Here is a 12,676-nt window from a genome sequence, read left to right as displayed (position 1 = left end):
TATCACTGCCTGCGTTGCCACCAATGGAAACGTGACTTTAAATATCACATGATTGTTTGCGATTGTGCCTTCATTAAGCCATATAATTACAATACGTCGTTATCTGGAACTGGCAAATCCCAACCAACTCTAACTGAGTTGTTGGTTTTCTACCGAAATATTCCCGAAATGTGCAAAATATTCCAGACACTCCATCGCTAAATATGGGGCTGATGTGGTTCCATAAGTCACCGTTTTCAAACGATAAAACTTTAGTTCTTGACTTGGACCCTCTCTCTACACAATCATCTGATTGAATTGATCGGCAGGGTTTATCCAAACTTGTCGAAACATTTTTTCAATATCCGCAGTGAACATATATTAGTGTGTCCTGAACCTGAGAAGAGTTGACTTTGTACAACTGGTCCAGGATATAAAATGTCATTCAGTGATTTTCCTGATGACGTTTTGCATGATGCATCAACACCACTCATAGCTTGGTTGTGGTACTTTCTGGCTTTAGTACACTGTGATGCGGTATAAAGTAATAGTTCTTAGGAATTTGTTCTACCATTACCTTCTTCATATGTCCAAGCTGTTCATATTCTGACATAAATTTTACATACTCCTTTTTTATGTCAGGGCTCTTTCGCCGCTCTAATGACATGAATCTTCTTGTGGCTACTTCCCGAGATTCTCCAAGAGATGAAGCCTTTTCAGCAAATGGAAGCTTTGCAATTAGTCGATTGTCCGCCGACGTGTGTAGGTTATCGAGGAAGAATTTTTACAATACTCTTCCTCCGGACTCCTGTGTTTTTTTATTGGCTCTAGTGTGTTTAGCTCTAAGAATCTTTCTAGAGATTCCTCTGGATTTGTTATGCCTACTATCCATGTGATTGCGGCTGACGTTGCCATATTAATTCTGCCAGCAACCATCCATCCAAACTCTGAATTTTGTAATGTTGGATTGTTTCGATTGCCCCGTCTTCTCTCTGGTAGTAGTATAGCATAGTGATCATCAGCTCCTATCAGCATATCAATTTTTCCTGGTTTATCAAATGTTGGGTCCGCTAATTGAATGTTGTCTGGTAATGTGACTTTCTGCGTTAATTGTTCTGTAGGTTGGTCACCTATTATGTGTGGCAATACAAATGCCTCAACTAGCATTGCAATCTTTTTGTACCTTGACCTTACAACCAAGCTTACTCGCGACTTGCTTATATGTAGTTGACCACCCCTTTCCATTTATGTGCACATGAGTCTCGTTAATTTTTAACGATAACTTCTTTACCAGTCTCTTTGAACCGTGATTTACTTGTGAGCTGCTATCCAGGAGTGCTCAAAATTCTCCTCTCCTTTTATTGATCCCTTTTACCACTACCAAAAAAGTGTATTTTCTGACAATTCCATATGCAGAAGCTGCAGAAGCAGAGGTAGCAACTTGGTTGCCTGTTTCTAAATGCAACATTGTGCTATGTTTTTTATCGCATTTAAAGCATCCCCTCCAAGAGCAATTTTTTGCCATATGGTCCGGCTTGGTCCGTGTCTCTGCACCCAATTAAGCCGCTCTGCTGCGGGTTTGATTTTAAACTTTTCACATTGGAAGAATTTGTGCTTTGCTTTTTCGCAGAAAGCACACAATGTACTATTTGTCCCAGATGCTGTTGCGCATGTCTTTCTTGGGTTTAGTTTTTCAATGCTGCGATTTTCATTTCTTGGTTTCCCGATCGCCTCAAATGTTAGGAAGCGCTGTTCCAAGAGTGATAGGAAATCCTTTACTTCTTGCAGATCCCTTGTGTTGGATAGAGATTGCTCATATAGTGCGTGGTTGAATCTTTCCAATTTTCTTGTCATATGACACATTATGACAGCATCTGATGATTCGATATTAACGCCTACGTTTTTTAAGGCTTGCAATGATTCAAAAATATCATGCAAATTCTTTATAGAAGCTGCGTCATTTCCCACATTTGGGTGATCAAACATCTTTGTCAGTATGTCTGTTACTAGCACTCGTTTATTATTAAATCGTTCCTGCAATATTGACCAAGCAGTGTTGTAATTGGCCTCTGTTAATTCCAGGTGTCGTATCAATCTCTCTGCTTCTCCAGAGAGGTTTGATTTTAAGTACCACATTTTCTCTATTGTGGAGGCATTTGACTCATGAACCACCTTTTTATAGATATCATGAAATTGTTGCCATTTCAGATAATCTCCATCAAAGTTTGGAATGGGAATTTTGGGTAGTTGCAATGATTGTATCGATTGCAATACAGGCGGTGGTTGTATCACTACATTGTCTGTTGGTGCCACACGGAATTTCAGCATTGTATTTACTGCGGCCACAAACGTATTATAGTGTGCTTGAGCGCAAGAAGTTGACAGGTGTGTGTCTATCTTCTGTGTGTTTTTTTTTTTTTTATTCAATTTTAACGCTTAACTAACAGAAAAAAAAAACATAACATAAAAAGAACAAATTTGATTCTGTATGTATGAAAAGCAGGGTGCTGACTTCTCCGGAACTACTAGTGTGCATTGCGTCGAAGAGCCGTGCACCTACTATTGTCCTGACCTAATCCGTTCTTGCCTCCGTTGCTCTCTCATGACATTTGATGCAAAGTCTTTTACCGCCGTCCAAATTTTCGCGTCTTATAGCATCTTTCTCACAAGATTGGAAGGTGTGGACCCCTCACCTAGCATGGTGTTTAGGGATCTCCTTTCATCGTCGTATCTCGGGCAGTAAAAGACAACGTGTTCAGCGGTTTCGGAGTTACCACTCCCACAACAGCTGCACTCGTCTGTGGTTTCGTGCCCGAATCGTTTTAGGTAGCTTCTGAAGCAACCGTGTCCGCTCAGTATTTGCGTCAAGTAAAAGTTTACCTGACCATGACGTCTCCTGATCCACGCCTCAATGTTCGGGATCAGCTTCCAGGTCCACCTTCAGTTCAGTCATACCTTTGGCCCAGACAGGTGCTGCATACAGAGCCGCTGATTTGACGACGCTTATTAGCAGCATCCTCCTCCCCTATTTTGGTCCCCTCGTGTCGAGGAGAATGCGCGACAGGGCTCGAGTCGATACAGCTGCCTTCTCGTTTGCGTAGGCTAGGTGTTCCTTAAAGCTTAGCCTTGTCTGCATCATTACTCCTAGGTACTTGATAGCACTTTTTAAGGTAATCTCTGAATCGCCAACTCTTACTTTAGCAAGTTCCACCATTTTGCGGCTGCTGACAAGCACCGCTTCCGTCTTGTGGGATGATAACGCAAGGTCTGCTGTCGAGAGTCAGTTGCCAACTTTACCAATAGCTCTGTTGCATTGGTCTCGTGCTTCTTGGATCTCCTTAGATACCACCACAAGTGCTACACGAGTCGTAGAACGCCATCGTACATCACATTCCATAATAGGGGACCCTGTGGAACTCCAGTTGTCGCTACCTTCTCCATGACACCGTCATCTGTGTGGTACCGGATTCGCCTGTCTGCGAAGTAACTACGTACGCAATTGATCAGGTATTGAGAGACTCCAAAACTTGCTGCATATGGTTGGCCATCTCCATGATGTTGGGAAATAGGTCGTCGACTATATTCCGCACCAGAATTGTGTCTGTTGGGGGCGGTGTCTGTCTGGTATGCTTTACCCATGGGTCCTGTTCGGCAGTATCACATAGCGAAAAAAAACATTCACGCTTACTGCGTTTGATCCGAACTGCGACCGAAGAAGAAAGGAGCTTATCCTTTCTCCGCTGCTTGTATGCAAGCTGCATTTTTCCTGCTCCTTATGCTTGTAGGGTTCGCTGAGTATTGCGACGTCCACCATCTCTTCTCTCACGGTCTGGTTTAGCGAATCCTGAGCTGCGATGCAGTGATTCAGGTTGAGCTGGATAAACCTCAGTTTCGTCATTTTTGCGTGTTCTGCATCCTCCTTCCCCATCTTAGTGGACACTTTGAACGACTAGCATAGTGGCTGGTGTCGCTCTCCCCGTTAGATAGACAGAGATAGCATGACGTGGCTTCGCCGCAATCCGCTGCTCTGTGCCCAGGTTCTCCGCATCTAAAACAACAGTTCGATCTATCGACTGTGTTGTTACAATTGGCTGCTATGTGACCAAACTCCAGACAGCGCACTGTGGACGGAAAGCTCGATTTTTTTGGCATAAAGTCCAATTTTGAAGATAGAGAGTTGAAACTTGGTACAGGTGATACTAATATCATACATAGTAAACCTTTAAAATTTGAAACGAATCCGACCATGCCCACTTAGACCGCCCATATAAGTAATCTTCCTAATGAGCTATTTTTCAGTTTTAATTACGTGCATCTCTTAGTATACTACAAAATTTATTTTAAAAAACATATTAATAAGAAAAAACATAAACAAAAAATAAAATATCCAATACATAACAATATTATTTAAATATATTCATTATTAGAATTCTTAAGCATTTAAATATATGGACTATAATTTGAGTCTGACTCCTCATCGCTAGCATCATATTTTGAACCGTCAATGGTTTCGCTATAATTAAATGAGGGGTTTTTTTAAGAGGTTAATGACTGCTGGAGGTATTATATTTGTTTTGTTGTGTTGCGATCTTTTGTTCAAAAATATGTTCGACAGCAGAGGATCCGATGTATCGATTGCTCTGTTAAAAACATCCATCAAATTGTTTTTTCGACTATTATGGCGAGCATGGGAGAGCCTATCGCCCTTATAATATGTATTTCGCGCTTCTGACGCATTTTCACCCAGGCATCCTACTGGCAGAATAGAGGCTTCCATTATTTGAAATCCATGTACTAAAATTTTATGTACTGTAGGAGACATTGGAAACCATGGATACTTATTAATATATAACGAAAACGTTTCTTCGCAAAAGTCCTTAAAATTTTGTAAATTAATTGGTAATTCACTGGAAATTGCTATCAGAATAGTGTGTGGAGTCTATCTATTATATCAAACTCAATATGCAAAACTAAGGCCAATAACATTGAATTTGAAAATGCTGTTCTCGCAGTATTACCGTCGGTCGTATTGCCATATCCATTTTGTTTTGGCTGATCTACAAGTAGCCCCATCTCTGAACGAAGTCTCTTTTGAATATACTTTTTTTCTTTGACATTTCTAGTTTGTCCTTGTCGTCTCGTATTTGCCACTTTTTAAAACCCATTTTATATGATAATTTTAACATAAACTCGAAGACCCTTATCCATGCATGGAGTGGACTTATTCCAAATTGCAGACTTCCAGGTTTCGGCTTATACTTTAATGAGAATGGATTGGTAATACTCATAAGATCCAGCTCCACAAATTGGGCATAATTGACATGACTTTGTAGAAGTAAGTATATTTAAGATTTTCCCGTCTATTAGAGTCATGTACAATTCATAGCTCACATTAATTTCTATATTTGAAATTGTGTACACAAAATCGGACAACTTCTGGATTTGTGAGTCCAAATTTAATTTCACTTCTTTTTTGCATATTTAGAATTCGGTTGACAGTGTGATCTAATAAATTTTGCAAAGTAACTTCAGCTTTGGTTTCCGTCACTGATATTTCTTTGGGCCTACATTGCAATTTTGCATTCTGCACGGGGTTGGGTTGGATATAAGCGCATAATGAAATCTATCCTCCTTATGAATGACGTCAGATTCTCTGGTGCTCCATCATAGTGCTTGATTGAGGTGGGCTTCGGTGAGTTCTTCAGCAATTTTGTTTTTTCTTTTTATACACTTTCAAAAAGTGTGTATTAATTTTGGTCAGAAAGGTGCAACGCATAGAACAAAGCATCTCCGACCATACAAAGTATATATATTCTTGATCAGCACGACGAGACGAGTTCAAATAGTCATGTCTGTTTAAGAATAAACATCATGTTCATCTGAAATGGCTTCACCAAATCAGATTGAACAAAGAAATATACAAAACATACATGAAAAATAAGTCATAAACATTCCTATGACAATTATTGCTTAATTCCAAAAACAAAAACATGCATCCACACTCTGTGGAAAACACTTAAGATTGTAACAGCGGCGGAGTATCAAGTAACCGACGCTGAGCATGAAATAAGAAACAATTTTCAACCCCCCGAAAACGTGGGTCATTAGAATAAGATAACTCAGTTTTAAGTTTTCATTCAAATAATAACGTACGTTGCTTTTAACTCACAATATCTTTTTTTCTCTTTGGGAAAACCAGATATTTAATTGGCGCAGTTGGTAGGTTCGGTAAAAGTGAACTAGTTATTCTATCCGTGATACACATAGAATTATTATGCGAGTGTTACATAGAATTAGTGAATAATCACAATAGTGAACCTGTTATTCTACCCGTGTTATTCTACATAGAATTGTTCTCCGTGTGTTACATAGAATTAATGACTAATCAATATTAAACTCCGATCCGACATCAAGAACTTACGGGTAGTGCTCAAAAGTGTACAACAGTGAAAAAAATATTTACGCCAACTGTGCGCGAAAATATCAACTGCGTGTTACAACCATTAAATCCAATTGAGGAACAAAAACGCCAACTTGTGTGCGAACAAAAAACCAAAAACCGAAACAAAACATAACCAAAAGCCAGAAAATCAACAAAACAAAACACCACTAAAACCCAGAAAATCAACAAAACGAAACACCACTAAAGCAAAAAAAAACAGAGGGCCGGGGCTAACTTCGACCGCGTCAAAGTTTGTATACCCTTGCAACTTTTTTGGTAACTCTATCCTTACCTATTAGCCATCAATGTGGAAGAACGTTTTATCTAAAAAGGCTTATGTTTGCGAAAGAATGGCCTACAGTCATAGGAAATAACGAAGATATTGATCATAGTCACTGTTTTCCACCGATCGTTCCTATGGGAGCTATATGATATAGTCACCCTATCTTGATCAAATTTGGCACAGTCATTAACAGATATATTAAATTAAGAAATGTTTAATTTGAAAACAATCACGTTAAAAGTAACGAAGTTATTTACAAAAGTCACTGTTTTCGCCCGTTCGTTCCTATGGGAGCTATATGATATAGTCACCCTATCTTGATCAAATTTGGCACAGTCATTAACAGATATATTAAATTAACAAATGCTTAATTTGAAAACAATCACGTTAAAAGTAACGAAGTTATTTACAAAAGTCACTGTTTTCGCCCGTTCGTTCCTATGGGAGCTATATGATATAGTCACCCGATCTTGATCAAACTTGGCACAGTCTTTAACAGATATACTAAACTAACAAATGTTTAATTTGAAAGCAATCGCGTGAAAAGTAACGAAGTTATTTACAAAAGTCACTGTTTTCGACCGATCGTTCCTATGATATAGTCACCCGATCTTGATCAAATTTGGAACAGTAGTTTATAGGCGTAATAAACTCTCTAATATTAAGTTTCACGATAATAGCGCAGAAAATAACGAAGTTTTTGAGAAAAGTCACAGTTCGTGACTTTGGGGTTTGTATGGGAGCTATATGATATAGTATATACAAGCCTACGTGCAAAATTTCAGCTCTGTAGCTCTTACGATCTAGGAGGAGTTTTCGTTGATCCAGACGGACGGACGGACGGACATGTCTATTTGAACTCGTCGTGCTGATCAAGAATATACATATATACATTGTATGGTCGGAGATGCTTCGTTCTATGCGTTGCGCACTTCTGACCAAAATTAATATACCCTTTTTGCAAGGGTATAATTAAAAACAATTTTACAATAATGATAATTTTTATATTATTTGGACCCTTCAAGGAACAATATTTAATAACTTTTTGCAATTTAAAAATTTTTGTTATGCTTTTTATTATTTACATGTTTTTAACATTTTTATTGTCTGCATTTTTAACTTTTATTAACTATTCTTTTAACTATTATAAACTATTATTAATTATTAACTATTATTATTATTAATAATATTAGTTATGCGATTCCAAATCGGAATTTTTTTAATCTGAAGGGTAATTTAATAGCAGACTTCGAACTTCCTTATTAAACAATATTTCTTTACTAGATTTATTTCGTTTGTTTGTGCACAAACTTGTTATAAGTAGGTCTGAAGCAACTAATAATGAATTCATTAAATCCTCCATTGTATTTACACGCGAGTTTTTTTCGTGTATGCTTGAGCCGAAAATTTCGTAAAATTTTGTTATTTGCTTCCAAAGCTTCTTCCGACATCATGCCAATCGGAAAGGTACACATTTTATAATTTCGGCTCCGTGAATTAATATTTTGTGCAATGAGCTGGGCATGTAAAACCAAGAATATTTTTGCACAAATATCTTCGCAGTTTCCATCGTATATTTTCTAAAGCTATCGGCATTTATTGCCTATTGCAACCTGAAGACATGGAACGCAAAATAACACCAAGATGGCAATAATCCTTCCTAGGAGCTTAAAAATAAGTTTCAGGCTGCACTGAACTTTTGGCCATGTAACTCTAGCAGCGGTTAACCGTAAGAAATTAATAAGACCTATGGCCTCATACTGTCCCATAGAACAAATATTTCTTCCCACCCATTCCATTGTATCTTCATCAGCGGCTGCCACGAACAGTCGTCCATTGAACTCCGTTACGGGAGCCACTTCATTGAATGAGAGGCATGCAACGCTTCTATAATCCTGGAAAATGGCGAAGAAATCTTCAAGGAGATGGCAATAATCCTTCGGACAACCTGAAGAAGTAATGACCAGCATAAACGGCCTGTTTTCCGGAAATATATCCAAGTATGGTGGCCGCAGTCCATTTTCCTCCATTTCCAGCTCCGATACCGCGGGCCTCTATCATGGCTCCATCGGATGACGTGCTCGGAATACTCTCCTCACTAAATTCGACATCATTTTTGAACCTATTTTCAATAGACCGAATATTCAGTCATGTCTAATTTAGATTTTTTATTCCTTGCACTTACCGCTTAACGTACGCGGGTTTTTCGTGCCCTTGGCCTCTTCGTTTGTGTCCCCGCTGGAGATTGAACGTCAACGGCAAGCAATTATCTAGGACCTCACTACTTGATCCGCAGGATAGCGCACTGTCAGACGGCTGGCTACCGTCGGATGCCTGGGACTCTGTGCTAGTATTCGATAAACTCCGACTATCTACCAAGACAGGCTAACCATAATGCACGACATAACCGGCCTAACATTTTTATTGCTACGCAACGTAGCAACATCTGCTATAAGATCTTAATCGGCCAACGGTACATCTGAACCAGAAATCTCCAATGTTCCAGGCTGGATTTTGAGCAGACTTTCGATCTCGGTCTTCACCTTATTTATGGTAGCTGAGATCGGCAGCTGCATTGCCAAGTGCTGAAAAGAAACGCTTGGTCATGATTATGAAATGTAATATCCTTACGATTACCAACCTTCCCGGATTCCATGATTAGCTTAACAGTCAAATTTTTTTCACTTGTTTTACTTTTCAGTTTTCACCTTTTACTTGTTAGATTTTTCAAAAATAAACTTTTTGTTTTTTTCTTTTGATGTTGACTCTGTGAGTACACGTAGTAGAATGATTCTATTCGCCAACTATATATAACTCCTCTTAAATTTTAAATAAATAAACACGATTGACGACCTTTTGAAGTACATACATATGTACATATGTATATATTGATGAGAATCTGAGTCGATATTGCATATTACTGGGTCAATTTTAAAGCCACTGGGAGGAAACTTGGTATGTAGGCAACTTATAACCTGGATAAAATGAATCCGTATCGGACCACTACATCATTAATACACTAAAAATTGGCAAAGGACTGTTAGAGCAATTTAGCCGCTGCTATCATGAAATTAAATTCAAATATTCTACTTCTATGTATAGAGTGTATTTGTTTGTGTATGCGGTTTCCATTATTATTTGGCAAAAAGGTTTGCCATTTCGGCATTTCTTTACTGAATCTACAGGAATTGTCCTTGGTTATTTGTAGTTCTACATTACGATTATGTTTATTTTTGACATTTTAAAATATGTTTAAAAAACCCAAACAATAGTCTCACATATATAAATATTTTACTACGTTAACTTAAAATACTATTTTATTCATCGTCTGACCGCTATCGATAAGAATCGGTAGATAAATGAGTCTACCAAATCATAAACGCAATAAATCAAAACTCATCGTTAATAAAACAAAATATATTCCGCAGCATAAAAATATATACATCAACTTCTCAACTAATCGCAAAATTCAAATTCAATATTGAAGAATACCTCCATTTCCAGCTGCGATTTGGATTCGACTGGTTGAGGTCTGGACTTCATCTCACAGCCTCCCATACCGCAAGCCTTTATCATGGCTTCATCAGATGATGTGATCGGAATACTCTCCTCACTAAATTTGACATCATTGTTGAACCTATTTTCAATAGATCAAATATTCAGTAATGTTTAATTTAAATTTTCTATTCCTTAAACGGTAAGTTTAACACACGCGGTTTTTTCGTGCCCTTGGCCTTGGTCTCCGCTGGAGATTGAACGTCAACGGTATGCAGGTATCAAGGATCTCACTACTTGATACGCAGGATGGCGCACTGTCAGATGGCTGAATACAGTATAGAGAACAATCTTTGCCATCTCTATAGATTGAAATATATTTGAAAAAAATCCTTTATTTAGATGCAAAGAAGAGACTAAAAATAAATTTTTAAATTTGTTAACTAATATCATAAACTATTTACAAGTAGACAAATTCTAAGCTAAAAATGGATTATGGGTCATCTATAAACTTTTAATGATCTTTGAGTGAAAGATTCGATTACAAAGAGAGATGTGATCCTCTATAGTAAGTTTGAAGTAAATGGGGTACATATGAATTCCTCATAGGATCTATCTTTTATAGTATGAGGTCTACTATTTCGCCATTCATATTTTTATAGTTTTGACAATTGATGACACTTGAGAGACTCGAGAACAACAGTACTTGCATCAACTGAGTAAAATTCGGACTTGAAATCGACCAATGTCATCTCCGGATACCCGCTGGTTTGCCACCAACTTTCGGTCCGTCCGGTCAATAAGATGTCTATCATCGGGGGCAGAGTCTCCAAACTCAAACGGTACGTCGCGGCTCTGGTCTCTATTTGCTCTATGAAATAGATAGGATAGGTCGCAATCGCGATCGCTAAAGGCAATTCCCCATTTAGTTATACGTTCCGCGATCGAGGCATAGCTGCCAGTAGTACGGCCTACAATAGATTCATGGACTCGATTCCGCTCACTGGGTTCGATGTTGATCTTTGAGGTGTCGGAGAACCGGATCGAGAACCAGAATTCGATTCAGAACGATAATTAGTGTCTTGTGGCACCGGTAGTTGAGAAACGATTCCTTCGGGAGTAGGCGACGGTGCTCTAGACTGTAGTTTTACATCTAGTTTCTTGTCCCCGGCACTAAATTGGGCTTCGATTTCGGCAAGTCGACTCAATACCTCAGGATGATGATCCTCCCTTGAGGCAAACTCGCGGAAACGATTTCTTAGGTCCTCCACTATTCCACCGGTGTCTAATCCGAATTCGTCACAAAGGACTAACACGGCTTTGCGACGATGGTTTATCCAATGAACGCCCATTGCTAGTATATTAGTAAGGACTCAGGGTCGTAATATAAGCGATAAGCAGCCAAAGGATATCGGAGTTCGCCCAGTAGGCTACGCGATGCTAGGTAAAGATGGCTACGGTAAACCGATAGACTATGATATGGATGTGCAAGTTGACCAATGCTTATATATATTTTATTTAATTTTTAGTAAATTCTGCAGGGGAGGGGTCAGAAAATATAAAAATATATATGTTTGTTCAAAGAAAAGTAAGTAACGGTGACGCGTAAATGAGAATTATAGCATTGATGTGTCTTTGAAAAACAATAGGAGAAATCGCTAGTCCAAATGGTACCTTCAGAAACTGGTATTGCCTGTTGTGGGTTGCAAAGGATGTATATTTTCGGCTTTCCTCCTCGACATCAACATGGAAGAATCCATTTTTCAAGTCAATTGTGCTGAATATTTTTGCACTTACCAATCTGTTCAGTTGGTCTTCGTTTAACGGTAAAGAAAAATGGTCTCGTAATATTACCTTGTTGATCCTTCTATAGTCGATACATAGTCTTGGAGATCCATCTCTTTTTTTTACCAGGACTACCGGGCTACTGTACTCTGACTCTGACTTAAAGTGTTCGACTATACCTTTTTTTAACCATTCATCAACTTGTTGATCTACTACGCAACGTTCGATATAACCGATTCTACGCGGACGCGAGTAGATTGGGGTATCATCATTGACCACGATTCGCGTTTTTACGTTTGCCGACTTTGCATTTACGGGTTTATAGTTTTTATATAGTTTGCGTACCTCGATCTTTGCGTAATTGCTTGCATTATCTTCAATATTTAAATCGATCTCGTCAACAGTTACTGTATTTATTCTCATTAACGCCGAAATTTCTGTTTCAATCTCGATATTGTCGGACTTTCTTACGATTATCCCGTCACGATTTATTTTTACTTCCGCAATTTTACAAAATTCTTCGCCTAACAGCAAGTCCTCATCAAGAAATTGTGAATTACTAGAAATACCGATTTAAATTCTTGCCCATCAATTACGAATGGTTGTTCGATTGAACCCATGCCTTTGACAGCGTCGCCATTACCAAACCCGATTAAAAATTTGTTGCACTCACATAGCTTTGGCTGTTTTAT

This window comes from Drosophila tropicalis, unplaced genomic scaffold, assembly GCF_018151085.1.
Source record: "Drosophila tropicalis isolate 14030-0801.00 unplaced genomic scaffold, ASM1815108v1 contig_810, whole genome shotgun sequence".
Classification (NCBI taxonomy): domain Eukaryota; kingdom Metazoa; phylum Arthropoda; class Insecta; order Diptera; family Drosophilidae; genus Drosophila; species Drosophila tropicalis.
Note: the sequence above shows the minus strand (reverse complement) of the source record.